Consider the following 15,708-nt stretch of genomic DNA (forward strand, 5'->3'; position numbering starts at 1 on the left):
GGTACAGTATCACCAGATACAAGGTATATATAGTATAGTGTAAAAATTCTGAATCTCCGTATACATTTCAGGAGGCAGACACAAATGCTCTCAGGCCCAGTATGGATTACACAAGAATATGAAAAGCTGTAAATGGGTAATGTAACACAAGCATACAGCTGTATACAGTGTTGGCCAAATTTGAAATCTCAGTATATATTTCCGGAGTCACCCTCAGACGCTCACTCAGTCTGGGTTTGACCATAATAAAAATTGTTGTAAAAAAAGGTACTGGATAACAAGATAGCAAGTATATATATATATATTATAGGGTACAATTGAAATCTCCGTATACATAGTCCCGTACTCAGTCTCAGATGCTTACTCAATTTAACATAATCCAACATAGCAATGAACATAATACTTTTTCCTATCTAGAAAAAAGGACGTTCATAATGGCATAAATAAAAGGACAACTCCCTTAGAAATATATAAACCTACATAGAAATCGGAGTATAACGCCAAAGAGTCAAAAAACATAAATGGTTATAATATCAAAAATGCTCGCTCTTTATTAGTACAGGTGCAAAAAAGGTGTACATTTCAAAATACAATCATATGATCAGATATCGGACATGACACTAAGAAAAAAGGGGATGGATACGCCGCACACGCATAGTAAATGCAATGGTACAAAAAATGATAATACATGACCCCAAAACTGCAAAACAAGTAGAAAAAGGGAAAGGTAGTCGAAGCGCACAACAGTATACAGTGTTGTGGTACTTTTAAATCTTCGTATATATTTCAATCTCAGTAAGCCAGTCCAGACTCTCCGCTACTGGAAACTACAAGGATACAAGTACAAACAGAAAGTCAAGTGTTAGCAGAAATTTGGGAATTACTCATCGCGGTAAAACCTCCCGGTACATGTTGCAGAGGCGATGCAGACCCTCAATTACTGTGTCTGTGGAGACAGCGAAAACGGTTCTTTGTGAAGAAAGGATTGGTTTATCGCAGTAGCGTGGATCACATCACCGTTACTCGTCTCCATCACACTGTGATCACAGGGAGAGATGTAGACATGATCCTCACTGCCTATCATGATGTGTCTGGTCATTTTGGAGTGCAAAAGACAGAAGCCATAGACCGTAGGTGATTCTATTGGATTGGCATGAGAGGAGACATTGAAAAATGGTGGCAGGAATGTCACACGTCTGTGACTATCACAACTGTAAAAGGTGATCATAAAGCACCACTGTATCCGCTTGTAAGTTGACGTCCATTACAAATGCTAGCCATTGATCATCTGAAGGTAGAGGCCAGCAGGAAAGGCCATAGCTACATCTTACCCATCATCGATTAATAAACCAAATTTCTAGTGGCCGTCCCTGTGAAGGATTTAACTGCCCAGACTACACAGCAGTGGAGCAGGGAGAGGTAAGTATTGCAACTTGCAAGTGCTATGGCCATGACCAAGCAGGGGGGCACACTCGTGGTCGACGGTACTGGCACATAGCTCCTCATAGTACGCTGGTGTGTCTAACGGTGAGTGGGCCCCCCCATACTATAAGGGGCCCTGTGCCAGTGCCATCGGGCATCTGAGGGCCTATCCACCTGTTCAGAGAAACGGCACTTGCCCGGGTGCGCCAGGTGTTGACTCGAGCCATTGGGGGGGTGGGCAGCCCACTTAGGTAGGTTTAAAAACTGGCATATGTTGATGTGTTGGCTGAACATTCAGCTGCTGCAAAGGGCGGAATTGGACAAGTCCGAGAAAGAGGAGGACAAAAGCGAGGCAGTTTTCTTGCAACCTATGTGTCATCAGGGGAAGGTGGGACAAAATCCTTTGAAACCCATGGATGGTTCATTTTAATGAAGGTTACATCATCAACATTTTGGGTAGGCAGACGGGTCATTTTTTCTGTCAGGATTGATCCAGCAGCACTGAAGACTCTTTCAGATAACACACTAGCAGTAGGGCAAGCGAGCTCCTGTAAGGCATATTGTGCCAATTCAGGCCAGGCATCCAGTTTAGAGGCCCAATAGTCAAAGTGGAATGACCTGTGAGGGAGACCATCGATATGGGAGGAGAAGTAGTTTGTAACCATAGTTGACAACTGCTGTCTCCTGTCACTTTTAATCAATGCAGTATTAGCATGGACTCTTCCACCATACTTCCTCATGTTTGGGAAAATGTACCAAAATACCAGCAGAGAGATGGTACTGTATGAGGAGCGTCCAGCTGTGTATTAAAAAAATTAAACCTACGTAAATATTTTGTTAGTCACAGACGCTCTCACAGTATGTATTGGACCGTAATCCAACAAGCAGATATACGGAACTGTATCAGAAGTGTACAGCTGTATACGTTTTTTGTGTAACTAACAATCTCTGTATATGTATTTACGGAGTGTTACACACACACGCTGACTCTGTATAGATGTGACTGTAATGCGAAAGGCAGATATGCAATGCTGTTTGAGAATCGGACAGCTCTATGCGGTGTCTGTATAGAAAATTGTCAATCTCCGTCTATTTGTATAGGGACTGACACACGCTGTCTCTGTCTAGTTTTGACCGTCATCAAACAGCAGGTATACGAAACTGTTTGAAAAGCGGACAGCATTCTAAGGTGTAGGTCTGGAAAAACTCCTCAGCTTTTTTTTCCAGAGTCACACACAGCTTCTATTTGTCCGTGATACAAGGAGGTACACGGAAGTGTGTGAGGAGTCGTACATCGCTATACGGTGTCTGTATGGAAAATTGTCAATCTCCGTCTATTTGTACAGGGACTGACACATGCTGTGTCTGTCTAGTTTTGACTGTAATCAAACAGCAGATATACGAAACTGTTTGAAAAGCGGACAGCACTCTAAGGTGTAGGTATGGAAAAACGGAAAAACTCCTCGGCTTTTTTTTCCAGAGTCACACACAGCTTCTATTTGTCCGTGATATAAGGCGGTACACGGTAGTGTTTGAGGAGTGTACACCGCTATACGGTGTCTGTATGGAAAATTGTCAATCTCCATCTATTTGTATAGGGACTGACACACGCTGTCTCTGTCTAGTTTTGACCGTCATCAAACAGCAGGTATACGAAACTGTTTGAAAAGCGGACAGCATTCTAAGGTGTAGGTCTGGAAAAACTCCTCAGCTTTTTTTTCCAGAGTCACACACAGCTTCTATTTGTCCGTGATACAAGGAGGTACACGGTAGTGTGTGAGGAGTCGTACATCGCTATACGGTGTCTGTATGGAAAATTGTCAATCTCCGTCTATTTGTACAGGGACTGACACATGCTGTGTCTGTCTAGTTTTGACTGTAATCAAACAGCAGATATACGAAACTGTTTGAAAAGCGGACAGCACTCTAAGGTGTAGGTATGGAAAAACGGAAAAACTCCTCGGCTTTTTTTTCCAGAGTCACACACAGCTTCTATTTGTCCGTGATATAAGGCGGTACACGGTAGTGTTTGAGGAGCGTACACCGCTATACGGTGTCTGTATGGAAAATTGTCAATCTCCATCTATTTGTATAGGGACTGACACACGCTGTCTCTGTCTAGTTTTGACCGTCATCAAACAGCAGATATATGAAACTGTTTGAAAAGCGGACAGCATTCTAAGGTGTAGGTCTGGAAAAACTCCTCAGCTTTTTTTTCAGAGTCACGCACAGCTTCTATTTGTCCGTGATACAAGGAGGTACACGGTAGTGTGTAAGGAGCGTACACCGCTATATGGTGTGTGAAAAAATGAACTCTCAGTAACTCACCAGGACAAAATAATAAAAGTTGGAGTGCTTTGAAAAGTTTGAACAGTAGTGTGCAAACAGCAATGCAGCTAGCAGGTAGCCTTAAAAGGCAGCCTAATCACCACCAGCGCTGCTGCACACAACAAGAACCCTCCCCTTTCACTGCACACTAACTGTACAGTGAAAAGCGATATCAGCAGAAGCAGTTTTTTTTTCTTCTTCCCTGCCTAACGCTCTCCCTGTTCAGAATCAGCAGCAGCACCTCTCCCTATTCTAAGATCGGCAGAAGTAAGGTGGAGGTCGGTGGTCACAGCCTTTTATACCCACTGTGATGCCTCACAAAGCCAGCCAATCACATCAATGCCCTTCTCTAAGATGGTGGTGGCCGCTGCCCATGTCATCGCATTGCCCACAGTGTGTGTCCACCTTCATTGGCTGAGAAAAGGCGCTGGAAGCATTATTTGAAACGCGACTTTGGCGCTCTGATCGGCGACCTCATGGCCGACCTCACGTTATGGTCGGGTTTCGATCAGCGAAACCCAACTTTAGCTAAAGTCGGCTATTTTTGAATTTGACCGACCCGTTTCGCTCAACTCTAGACCTAACATAATCAGAGTACAGCCTGAAATCAGATTTCTGCAGAGTGCAGCCTGAGAATTAGAATCATTAGAGTCCCGTCGGAAATTTGACTTCTTCAATGTGCTGTGTGAAACCTGTTATCATCAAAGTACAACCCAAGACTCATAATTGAAGTGCAACCTAAAACAGTTACCAAGACTTCTCGAATTATTCTATTTCCTGAAATTTAAGCTATTAACGTATGTTGGTGAGTTAACTTTTTGTCCACACACTTTTATCCAGACTGAAAAGAAATCTTTATTTGCAAACATGATAGAATCAAACAAGAACAATTGTATTCCAGAAAGAACAGAATATTATTGACATTCCAGTCCATTACTAACAAAAAAAAATCAGAAAACATTCTTGTCTCTGAGATAGCGGAGATGTGATCTCATGTTGAACATTATAAACTACAGTAACTCTTCAAAACATTGGTACATTTTACATTGTTTTCTACGTCTCCATAAACATTTCTTATTGGGATCTGTTGTATATTTTGCTTCCGCAAGTTCAAAAGGACGAATGGATATCAGGTAACATCTGCCCTTGTAATAGGAAAGCCATTTTCTTCTGTACATATCTGCCTTCTAACAAAACAGACTGGTACCTCACAGAAGGTTCTTCAACCAACCAGTTGGATCAAACGATTCACTTTAGATATTTGGAAACGCTTCTCTGGAACAGGGTCTCGAAATTAGACATCTAACTAATGTCCTAAGAACACGAAGCTAGTCGGAGCACCAACATGACATGAGATAACATGAAGGCACTCCAATTTAAGTTCTCATAGGCTGTCTGGCTTTAAAAAAAATAAATTGATTGAGTTCATAGGGTGATCCTCCATTTCTAGTCCCATTTATAAGTCTAGAATGTGCAGCTCGCATTCTGGAGGATACAACTTATTGGTACATTACATGACTATTCCTTTGATTCCAATGGGCACGGCTCAATGCTTCATTTTTCCCTCTAGTGGCGCTGTTGGGGAATTTAACACTGACTGTTGGGTTCTCTATATATTACAACTGATCACTATTGGTTACAGGACAACTCGTAATCATTTTATTTTTCTGGGACACTACTAAACAAAAAAAGTGTTACAGCTATGTATTATACTGCATATGGCAAGGCTAAGGCAGTTTTAATTCATTCTAGTCTCCAACTGGGCAATACCGTAAAGAAAACAATGGACCTAGTATATCAGATCTGGCCTTGTTAACCATGCTTCTTTTCCCTATGTAATTAAGGAAATAAAACTCTATGGGTTTAAAGCCGCCAATCATACACTGTAGTATATACGTTATGGGAAGCCACTTCAGCGTGGATCATTGTCTCTTGATCATAAGCCTCACAAAGAGTATAATTAAAAATATCCATCATTTGCATTTATTATGGGTACTTTATATTTCCATTCTGCCCAAAGGTTCGGCTACTAGGGCATAATGGCTGCAAAGTACGGCAATAACTTACCTTAAAGCTATACTGTGTCGAGCAGTCAACAAGGGTTAAAGGAGAAAAAGTTTTCAAAAATGTAGTCACCTTCAAAAAAATGAACTCCACTGAACACCCATGTCTCCAGACAACATATGGGACGGGGATTAACTTTCTCAGATATACATTCTGATTACAAGCCACAGGGCACCTTGGGGGTATAGAGACCCCTTCCAGTGATTATCAGTGGAGAATTTTTGAAGATTTTTTATAAAACAAATTCTGTCCACTACAGAACTGTCAGGTTTTTGTGTGCACTTTTCCTTTAATCAGCTTCACAGTAATGGCCCCAAAAGAGTCGACAATGCATGTCATTTGTGCGGTTTTATTTTCGAAGACAGCACAAATTTAGTGACGCATCACTCTTTATGTTACTGTGTCCCTTGATGTATAGTTTTTTTCAGTACGCTTCCGCTTCTCTTCTTCATCATTGGTGAGTACTGGAAGCCAGGTGTCGGCCATCAATAAACGAGAGGCGAGGAGGAGAAAGATCTGGAGAACTTCTGCATGTTCCCCATTTCCGCTAGTAAGCATAAACTTTATGCACCACATATAGGTGCCATCAAGTGCTTTTTGCTCACTCTCTAGCATACCCTGTGATTGCCCTCATGCCACACTTAGTCTTCACTGAATTGAACAAGAAAAAACAAGTTCCCTAAGACAACAATGTCGATCTTGCAAACTCCCACTACATTTTTCACATACTATGAACCATTTAAATCCTAAAGATATTCTATAGAAAAAGATAGATATGTTCATAGATAGATATGAGATAGATAGATATGGAATAAATAGATGAATAGATAGAGAGATAGATAGATAGATAGATATGGGATAGATATGGAATAAATAGATGAAGAGATAGAGAGATAGATAGATATGGGATAGATAGATAGATATGGGATAGATAGATATGGAATAAATAGATGAATAGATAGAGAGATAGATAGATATGGGATAGATAGATAGATATTAGATAGATGGATAGTGGTGAATGGTTTATGAAGATGAAATGAAACAGTGTATTGTATGCAAAGTACATCATAGATTCATCAGAAAGATTCCGCGTTCTCGCTGTCTGTATGTTCTTCTCTCTCATTTTGGGTTTGCCCTAAAAAATAGAACATACATTTTAGGCAAATTTTCGGTCTGTGCGTGTCATAATAATTCATAACTGGAATGTATCAACAAAATTGGCATTTTTTTTCTTAATTTGATTTTTATTCTAAACATATTTTGGGGAATTTAAAATTTTACAGTCACAATAGATTTGATTTTGCATAAAAGTCTTGAAATAATGCTCTTCTCCCATAGGCAAAGAACCGTCTCATTATGAAAGGCTGTCTTAACTACGAGGAACGGGGTCTAATTCATTAAGAGGCGCATCTTAAAATTGCAGGGTGCCTCACCAGAAATCTCACTCCGCTGATCGACTGGAGTAACATTTCTGGAGTAAGTTATACCATAAAGCCGTTAGTGAATCAGATGGGTGAGCATTGCCACACAGGTTATGTGTTGCTTCTTTGGCTGATGCAATCTTCTGCAGTGTGGGGAATAATTTCACAATATCAAAATGCAAATCATTCTAATTTTTAAGGTCTAGCGAATTTCCGAATATTTGATACATTTTAATTTTCATTGATTCAATTTGCTCATCTCTAACCCCGCCACATTGTCTATACAGATAAGAAAAAATGTGTATCCCCAATATGGCCATGCCCGAGGGAAAAATGTTTTATGAATAAAAAATAAATAGCAAAATTATGAACAAAGCACACATGATTCCTCTTTTACTTGACACATTCCCTTCAAATTACAGTATACATTTCCAAATGCACAGTTTTTAGCCTGATTAGGCCGGCGTCACACTACCGTAGAATTCGGGCGAGTGCCATGCGAGAAAACATCGCATAGCACTTGACACAGTGTTACTCTATGGGGCAGCTCACGTCACCGTTTATTTTCTTGGGCATATTCTGCATGCGTGTAAAATCGCAGCATGCGGCAATTGTCACCAAGACTCAGCCGAGACTCGCCAATGCAAGCTTATGGGTGCGAGAAAAAAAATAGTGCAGCACTCGGACCATGCAAGTGCTGTCCAATTTTTATGCACCGGTGTCCTTTGAAAAGCCGGCAATTCATATGCCGCGTACAGTAAAATCACACTGACAGGTTAGAATAGAATACTGTAAATAGAATACAGATACACACATAGAATACATAGATAAATGTAGATGTCAGTGACTCACACACATATATATGTATTTGTATTACAAAGATAGATAAATAGATAGATATGAGATAGATAGATACACACATAGAATACATACCGTAGATATATACATGTCAATGACACACACACACACACACACACACATATATGTATTTGTATTACAAAGATAGATAGATAGAAAGATAGATATGAGATAGATAGATAGATAGATAGATAGATAGATAGATAGATAGATATGAGATAGATATATACACACGTGGTCAAAATTATTGGTTCCCCTCGTTTAATGACAGAAAAACCAAAGTGGTCACATAAATAACTTGAATCTGACAAAAGTAATAATAAATAAAAAATCTATGAAAATAAACAACATTGCTTTTCAACCATACTTCCACGGAATTTAAAAAAAAATTAAACTCATGAAATAGGCCTGGACAGAAATGATGGTACCCCTGAAAATAATCTGACAAAAGGGCCATGTTAAATTAAGGTGTGTCCACTAATTAGCATCACCGGTGTCTACAATCTTGGAATCAGTGCGTGGTCCTGTATAGAGGGTACAGATACTCACTGTGCTGTTTGGTGACATGGTGTGTATCACACTCAATATGGAAGCGAAGGAAAGAGTTGTCTCAGGAGATTAGAAAGAAAATTATAGACAGACATGTTAAAGGTAAAAGTTATAAGACCATCTCCAAACAACTTGATGTTCCTGTGACTACAGTTGCACATATTATTCAGAAATTTAAGATCCATTGGACTGTAGCAAACCTCTCTGGACGTGGCCACAGGAGTAAAATTGATGACAAATCAAAGAGACAGATAATACGAATGGTAACAAATGAGCCGAGAAAAACTTATAAACAGATTAAAGGTGAACTTCAAGCTCAAGGAGCATCAGTTTCAGACTGCACCATCGGTCATTGTATGATCCAAAGTGGACTTCATGGGAGACGACCAAGGAGGACACCATTGTTGAAAAAAAATCACAAAAAAGCCAGACTGGAATTTGCCAAACTACATGTTGACAAGCCACAAAGCTTCTGGGAGAATGTCCTATGGACAGATGAGACAAAAATGGAACTTTTTGGCAAGGCACATCAGCTCTATGTTCACAGATGGAAAAATGAAGCATATCAAGAAAAGAATACTGTCCCTACTGTGAAACATGTTGGAGGCTCTGTTATTTTCTGGGGCTGTTTTTTTCCACAGGCACAGGGTGTCTAGAATCTGTGCAGGGTACAATGAAATCTCAAGACTATTGAGGGATTCTAGAGAGAAATGGGCAAGAAAGCTTGGTGTCAGTCGCAGATCATGGGTCTTGCAACAGGATAATGACCCAAAACACAGCTAAACTCCCAAGAATGGCTAACAGAAAAACATTGGACTATTCTGAAGTGATCTTCTATAAGCTCTGATCTAAATCCTACTGAGAATCTTTGGAAAGAGCTGGAACATGCCGTGTGGAAAAGGCAACCTTCAAACACGGGGCAAGTGGAGCAGTTTGCTCTTGAGGAGTGGGCCAAAATACCCGTCGAGAGGTGCAGAAGTCTCATTGACAGTTACAGGAATCGTTTGATTGCAGTGATTGCCTCAAAAGGTTGTGCAACAAAATATTAAGTTAAGGGCGCCATCATTTCTGTCCGGGCCTATTTCATGAGTTTTAATTTCTTTTAAAATCCTGTGGAAGCATGGCTGAAAAGCAATGTCTGACTTTCATTTGTTCATTTTCATAGATTTTTGATTTATTATTACTTTAGTCAGATTAAAGTTATTTCTGTCACCATTGTGGGTTTTTCTGTCATTCAACGAGGGGTATTAACAATTTTGACCACGTGTGTAGATAGATAGAAGAAAAGCCAGCAATTCACGTGCCGCATACAGGAAAATCACAGTGAGATTAAAATAGAATAGATAGAAAAGATATACTGTATACACATAGAATACATAGATATATAGATGTCAGTGACACACACACATATATATATATATATAATATATATACAGTATGTGTGTATTTATATTAGATAGATAGATAGAAGAAAAGCCGGCAATTCATCTGCCGTGCTGTGTGTGTTTTGATGAATATTTTGTTTGAAAATGATGTGTAAATGACAAAGAATTGCTGTATATAAAAGCTCATGAATGATAAAATCGCATTGCAATCAGATATAAATTGGATGCTAGGTGTGAAAAATCGCATTGTACTCGCATGACACTCGCATTACACTCCTGTGACTAATGAATGTATTAGAGCTTGCATGTCAAGGTGTTTTTTTTTCTACCTACCATGATCCTTATTTAATGGAGGAGGTTCCATGCTGAAAATTAAATGGAAACAATAGTTAGTTGTCTTTGTTTAAAATTTCACTATGGTTCAGGAAATTGAGACATATAGAAGAATAATTTTCATTCATGATTCCCAAAATATCTCAACTCAGATAAAAAGATAAATATATCTTAGTAATTCTATAATAATTTTTAAGACATGGTTATTTTACCTTTTTTTTAATTTTTTTTCTAACCATGATTTGTTTCCGTTAATAACATATAAGTATTATAAATTCTCCTCCGGCAATTGTTAGTACCACCTTCCTCATAGAATGCACAGCTCGACTGTTTTAACCCCTTGCAAAGTTACGTTAAATGTCGGCTCTCTGACTTTGACCTGGGCTCACATGCCGAGCAGCATATTTCACGGCAGATGATGGTTGTGTAGAGGTGCGGGCCGAGCTGGGGGGTGGTCCCTCATCATACCGCGCAGAGACAAACAGAGACAAGTAGAGGCCGTTTTCGGGTACAACAGGTCCAAGTTTATTCGCTTGCTGTCCGCCTGACAGCCTCACAGCACTCCGCAATTCCCTTCAAGGCTCACCGGTTACAATACTCCACAGAACACCGTACTTTCACCAGGGACGTGTATATACGTCCCGTCCCTTCACTCTTGTTGATGCTTTTGATAGGTCCGTCACTGTGGCCAACTTAGGCCCGTAAACCAACAGTAATTTTACTGGTCACAACATCTTCCTTAAAACGGTATCCGTAACCTCTGTGCCTCGTCAAAATAACTTCTGTGTCTCGTCTACATGGCGGTATTCCTGTCAGGACCACCCCCCTGACGTTCTCTCTCCTCAGTCCCCCTGATTTGGTTTTGCTCACAGTGCACAAACTGTCGTAGTCCTCCTGTCACTGGAGCTCCCCCTGGGGACTGGAACTTTCTGGAACCCTCCCTCAGTATTTATATCTCTCCAGGTCCCCTGTCACTGTAACTCCGCCCCCATGACCAACGGTTTCTAAAGCCCTAAGCTGATGTCAAGTCCTTTGCTCACACTCCTCCCTGCCATCTAATGGCCAACCCAAGGTACTGCACGTCCACTACACTTTCCTAGCTGTTTCCCCACTGTAGTAACTGACACCTGTCTAAACTGTGCAAACCTATCTTCCTCTATTCTGACACGTCCGTCCGCCCGTCAGGTCACCTTCCTTACACTTGTGATATTCAGACATCATCTGTCTCTAACAGCCGTAAATTCATCTTCTGCAATTACTATTACCGCCTTCCTCATTGACTCTTTTTTTTCTCTACTAATGTGTTGGTAACATTATTTGTTTCCATTACTAATATATAAGTATTATAAATTCTCTTCCGGCAATTTTTAGTACCGCTTTCCTTATAGACTGCAGAGCTCAGTTGTTTAACCCCTTACAGACATATGGCCTACTCTTACGTTATATGTTGGCTCTCTGACTATGATACGGGCTCTCAAGATGAGCCTCCTCTTTCCTGGCAGATGATGGCTGTGATTTTCAGCCATCATCTGACTTTAACAGCCACTGGTGGAACGGGGTTATTTACCTGTTAAACGCTGCTGTCAATCTCTAACAGCAGCATTCACAGCGCGGTGGGACTTGTCATTTAATGCGACCACCAACGCTCCGGTGATGCCATTGTGGGGTGCTATTGGTTGCCTTGATGACCGTGGTCAGTTGAAGAACCCTCTGCCTCTCATGACCGCACTTCCGTGAAGGCTATGGCTGGCATTCACAGGAAACCATGACTTTCGAAATACAAAGCAGTGATTACACGAATGATTAACAAATACAGTAGAAAGTAAAAAATATTTTCTGGACCAGCACGCCTCCCATTTGGCTCATGTGATTTTAAATTTCAATGAGACTGCAAAGGGGGTCGAGCCTATTTTTGCTCTCACTTGAGAGCTTGAGGAAGATGAGTTTCAATGCTCTTTTCATTTGGTGTTGATGCTGCGTGGTGGCCATTATTGATGTGGTTTTGTGCTTGTGGGGTGGTGTGGTTTGGAGTCATGGGGACTCAGTCTTGCAGCTTGGGTGCTGGAGGCACCAGGCCGCCCACTCTGCTGGTGCACTGTCGCTGCGACGGTGTTTAGCGCACGATGCCGGTCCTTTAAGGCAATAAATAAGGCAATAAATAAGTTCTGACACACTTACAGGTTCACCATATCGTCATACAGTGTAATCAGAATGTTAAACTAAGAACCTCATGTTCAGTTTTATATATTTTTGCCTATTGGCATTAGATAAAGGTATTATTTTTGGGAGGTGCTGTCCAATTTCTTTTTTTTAGCACGTAAAAAATGTGTTTTTTTTAAAAATTATAAAAAGTCAAATCACCAACTTTTTCCATTTTCAAAAATAAGGAAATAAAAAAACAAAAAAATACAAAAATACAAAAAATACACGTATTTGAAATTGTTGCATCAGTAAAAGTCCCACCTATCAAAATATAAAATTAATTATGGTAACCAGGAAACCGAGTAATAAGAAAAACAATGAAAACAGAATTATGTTTTTACAGTTGCTGAAACACTGCATAAAAGCACTGTACATTCCCAAAATGGTAAAAATAAAAGTACTGGCTTGGGGCACAAAAAACAAGCCCTCAAGCAGCTGCATCGACAAAAAATTGAAAATGGCAAAATAAGCTGGATTTTTTTTTACTGCTAAACTAAAAAACAACTATACATGTTTGATATCGCTATATTCATACTAAGGCCGGGGTCACACTTGCGAGTGCAATGCAAGAAATTCGTGAGAGTCTCTTGCTTCAATACCCAGCCCTGCCGCCGGCACTCGGGACCGGAGTGTGTGGCTGCAGATGCCTGAACATCACTGACAGAGGACGTGGCAGACAGCGGCGAACAGCGTGGGAACGGGGACAGGTGAATATCGCATATTACCCCCTCCTGGCGCATTCTCTGCGGCCCCGTTCTCCCACGGTCTCCGGCGCCTGCCTTCAGCGGTCACGTGGTACCGCTCATTAAAGTCATGAATATGATATTTTTTCACTTTACATAATTTCCTGTTAGACTTAATTAATTTTATATGTTGATAGATCTAATTTTCCTGTATGCTGCTATACCAAATATACATTTTTTTAGTTTTTACATATTTTTTGATAACTGAGGAAAATGGGAGTGATTCAAATGTTTATATATTTTTTAAATATATATATTTTTATTTATGCTATATATTTTTTTAAATACCTTTTTTTCTACTCTTTACATTATGTGTTAGATCCCTTAGGTACAGCAATACCTTTGAATTGCTTGTATAATGTAAAAATGACAGTCTACTATGATGATCAGGCACAAATCACATGACACGCATGGGGACCTTTATCTAGCACTTGGCTAGACCCATTGACTCCCTGCAATCACTTTGCAGGATGCCAATGAGCACCAAAAGTATAGTCAGGGCTGGATCATGTAAGAGTGTGACAGAAGCTGTCATGTGCATCTCCCCTTACTGTTCATGTACATACAATTAATGTGTGATAATGTATATTATACTTATGTGTACTTTACTAACAATAATGTGGTTGTTATATTGTATAAGGATTTTACATCTAGTTTTATGTGTTTAGATATTGTTAGAAGATTAGGGAAAGATGTAAAGAATAAGATAAGAGTGTAACTATAAATTAGAATAGGATTGGGTTTAGTATAGTGGGGCACAATAGAATCAGGAAAATAACCATGCCAGTATAAGAATGGTTAAAGTAGGGGGTTTCCAAGTTGGGAGGGGTAAGAGTGAGTGAGTTTTTCTAGAGGAAACTTCCGGATTCTCAGCCAGTCAATGGGAGCAATGTACAGTAGTGTATTATAGTTGTAGCATTAAGAAAGTAGTAGAAAGTGATTCAGGAGAAGGAAGAACAAGCCAGAGCGCCACACAGTACGGAAAGGCACGGAACGCTAGAGAAAAACAGAATGAGGTTAGCCGCCACTTGGTACGACGGTATCCCATAGAAAATCCGTGGCCAATGGCTGGAATTAGGACAGAGGAACCTTTTTCATCTCCCAGTGAAGGGGAGCCGGAATGGGACCCAGTGGGACCCAGTACGGGAAAGTGGACGCATGAATATGGGGACCCCAGAGCCAGGACGAGCATCTTAGAGGTTAGAGGAGCCAGTATTGAGAAGAAAAGGTCAGGCTGAATATGGGACCGCAGAGCCAGGACGAGCATCTCAGAGGGTAGAGGAGCCAGCATTGAGAGGGTAAGCTCAGGTTTTGAATCCATTTTGCCATGGATTGTTTGTTATCAAGTAAAATTACACTGGTAAAGCGGAATACAGCGTCTGTTCCTAAGTGTGTCATATCATCCAGAGATGGGACTATGAGATCAGCAGGTTCTGCAAACGCAAACGTCAGTTTTGTGCAATATTCCCACACTACACATCAGATGGAACATTGTTTTCTTTGTGGGTTGCCAGGGTGTAGGAGCACAACAGCACCTCGCCATGACTATCACCCTGGCCACCTCACAATCACGTCACTTAAATGCTTTAATCCACTTAAAAAGTTATTAACCTGTCATTGGGATTTACCCCCAGAAGGTATTATGAGCGCTTTATCAGCCTGCTATACCCTTTTTAATGATGCTTGAATTAGTTCAAAGCACTAGATGTGTTCTGTCCAGCCATATAATTGCTGTCTAGAAAGTTTAATCATATTTTTATGTCTCCGTTATTACAGACATTGTATATTTTGTGTGTTTTAATCCTTCCTATATTTCATATTGTAAGGTAGCAGCATCATCTGCTGGTGGTTTAATGTATAGATTCTAGTTTAGTTTGCAATGTATTATGGGAAGTTCCTAGGGCATTGTGGGATTGTTCCTGTTGCATTGTGGTCTTATTATGACACTGTGAAGGGAACAGCAGCCATTGTTCCTCCATGCGTCTGAGGAGAAATCTCACAATTCGTTTTCTTCACGCTCCTTAAACGACTTTCTCTAAGCATAGTTGGTAAGCACTATCTGTGTGTTACAGTCCTGTGTTTATCAATACGCTTGCTGTAATAAGTCGGTAATTTTGACCTATGTATTAAAACATGTTACTGTATTACCTCATATTACTGTGTATTGCAGACTATTAATTCTTAAAGAAGACAGAGGGTTTAGCTACGTGTCTCACTACACACCGTGCTAACGTGTATGAGGACAGTATAAGATGTACTGTAAGTGTTTAAAAACTAAATTGAATCATCCCTGCTTTCACTATCTAGTACAGGACCATTGTCAAGCAATATCACTGTGCAGTGGGAAGCAAGCCCACAAAAGTGTGTGTAATGCTCGCACCCAGACTGGATGGTACGAGTGAG

This window comes from Dendrobates tinctorius, unplaced genomic scaffold (assembly GCF_039654945.1).
Source record: "Dendrobates tinctorius isolate UK_male_01 unplaced genomic scaffold, ASM3965494v1 ptg000032l, whole genome shotgun sequence".
NCBI lineage: Eukaryota > Metazoa > Chordata > Amphibia > Anura > Dendrobatidae > Dendrobates > Dendrobates tinctorius.